Here is a 2,639-nt window from a genome sequence, read left to right on the forward strand (position 1 = left end):
ATTCTAAAATAAAACATGTGTTTAGCTTATGTAGTGTGCAGAACGTATAAATGATATTCAACATTGTTGTGTGTTTAACTTGTAACAATGTTGCTGCCTACTGTACCAGCTTGAGGAAAGCCAGAGAAGGTGTGATAAGACGTGACAATGAGCAGGCTTCCACCCTGGACATTGCATGTGGCAGGGAATTTCATCTAGAAGCCCTCCCTCCGACACTCAGGACTGTCTACATTTGTTTACGCGCTAGCCATGGAATAAACAAATGGAGATTCTCTTAGGTGCTAATCTTCTTGTCTAAAGCATTCTTTTAACAGTGTTTAACATATTCATTAACTTGTTTTTGATAAGCGATCTCTGGCAGGAGATCTTTATCAATTCTGTTTCATGGTAGGGGTTCTCAGCAGTAACTTGTCACCTTGGAGAATGCTTCCTGGATGCAGGTGTGGAAGCCTGTGAAGCTGTGTTAGACCCTACTGGGCACAGCAAGTACAAGAATTCTCATCACCTACGTTTGTGTGATTCATGCTTGTCTAAGTCACATCTGATAAGACACAAGATTTGTGGGTGACATTTTTAAACACCATATCAGTATTATCAGAGTAAATAATGCAGGAGGCCATCATGTTATGTTAAGTAGCTGCAACATTCTAAATAGGTCTTCTCTAGACCTTCATTGTAATAAACACTCCCAGACTGTGATTACTGTAACTAAGTTAGTAGTTAATCTACCTAATTACGTCAACCCTCCTGTGACCAGGGTCATATCAATGGCAAGAGAGCTGGGTGTATACATATTCATTAGCACAACACTTAAGTCATCAAAGTCCTATGTTTGCTCAGTGTTATTACTATAAGGGGTTTGCAGCCTCACCCACTTCCTCATTGAATACATTAAATAGGAAACTCTCCACAATACATCTACAAGGAAGATAAAATGAAATTAATATCTTATATAATGACTAGGTCCTGTTTATCGAGCCTTTTTGGGCCTATTAACCATATAGAAACAGCAGCTTTCGCATGATTGTGTTTAATTAAGTAAAGTTATTCTTTTTCCTGTATTATTTACAGAATCAAAGAACACATCTCTGTTCTCGTACTACTGTATAGGAATGTTGCCAGTTTTACTGACTAATTGCTAATGCCATCTTTAAATGGAATTATCAAGCTCTTTCCTATGGAGAAAGCTTTTGGAGTGCAAAGATGATGCATTCTGATGACTGTGCTCTGACAGTGCGCATGTGTAACATAAGGCTGTGGATGTGCAGTACAACAGCCGGCACAAAACTCCACAGTGTACACTTTCCCTGCTGCTATCAGTGGTGAACGTAAAGCTGTCATCATTCGCTGAGACAGCTGTTTATCAAAACAGTTGTCCCATCATGAGTGTAAAGCCCCGTACACACGGGGCCACTCATCCTTCATGCTGAGTGACGAGTTTAAGCATGATTGCGCAGCACAAATCGCGGTACACCTGCAATGTTGTGTGCTGCGCGATCTTACTGAGCGGGGCTTTGCCCATACTTCCCAAGTGTTCCGCTATTCGCGGCACCGTTCTGGTTTTCTGGGACATTCCGAGGGCCAGCAGTGTCCGCCGGGGAGGTAGCAGTTGGGAGTCTCCCCCGCCACTCGTGAATAGACACACATGCACACAGCGTCTATTCCTGCAGCCTGAGGGGCTGGGGGTATGGTCACAGCTCACAGAGCAGCTAGTCATGCCCGCACAGCAGCGAAAATGGGGCCTGGCCTTGTGGAAGGGTCGCTATTATAGACCACACCCCATTTCTACTAGGCCATGCCACCAGAATTCCGGCCCTGCGCCTCTGGCGAGCAGAATGTCCCTACTCCGGATCTTCTAAAGTTGGGAGGTATGGCTTTGCAAGCAGAAAATAAATGATCATCCCCTTTCGTACAATGGTTACTAAAGGTTCTTGACCACATTTCTAAAATCTCAAAAACATGAATGCATAGTAACTAAGAGATCCATACATCATTGGTAGCTACTGGCTGCAGTAATTATCATTCGCTATAGCAACAATACGGTACATAATGTAGTACTGCCACTGGTTTATAGGTCTGTGTTTCTCCCTCATTTTCCCATATTTCCACTAACACTTTACTCTAAAAGCAAAGTTAAAAGTCAAGTAATGCCATCCTGAGATGGTGTTAGTTTGCAGCTTGATGAATTGAAGTACAGTATGTTGCGCTGGGTGTGGTATATTAAGTTGTCAATGTCTAAGTCAGAATGCACAAAGGTCGACGCTAGAAAAAGGTTGCCACTGGAAAAGGTCAACATGAGTTTTCACTTTTTTGGTGTCAATGTGGACATTTCAGCATGTGGACCCCTAATTAGCGTCCCCTTGAATTCCTCGCTTCGCTTACCATGATAGAAGCCAGGTGCTCACTCTATTACTGCTGTGCTTTACCATTTACAAACCACATGGATGCTAAATAAAGTATGAAAAAAATTAAATAAACAAAATCCCCAAAAACTTATGTTGACCTTTTCATGTGTCGCCCATAGTCATGTCGACATTTTACTTGTTTTACCCCTTAGAAACCTAGGAGGATTGCATTAATTCACAGTAAATAGGTTCATCTCTTATTTTTCTCGCTTCGGCCCTTCTATTACCTGCGTG

The sequence above is a fragment of the Crinia signifera genome, chromosome 4, assembly GCF_055691185.1.
Source record: "Crinia signifera chromosome 4, ASM5569118v1, whole genome shotgun sequence".
NCBI lineage: Eukaryota > Metazoa > Chordata > Amphibia > Anura > Myobatrachidae > Crinia > Crinia signifera.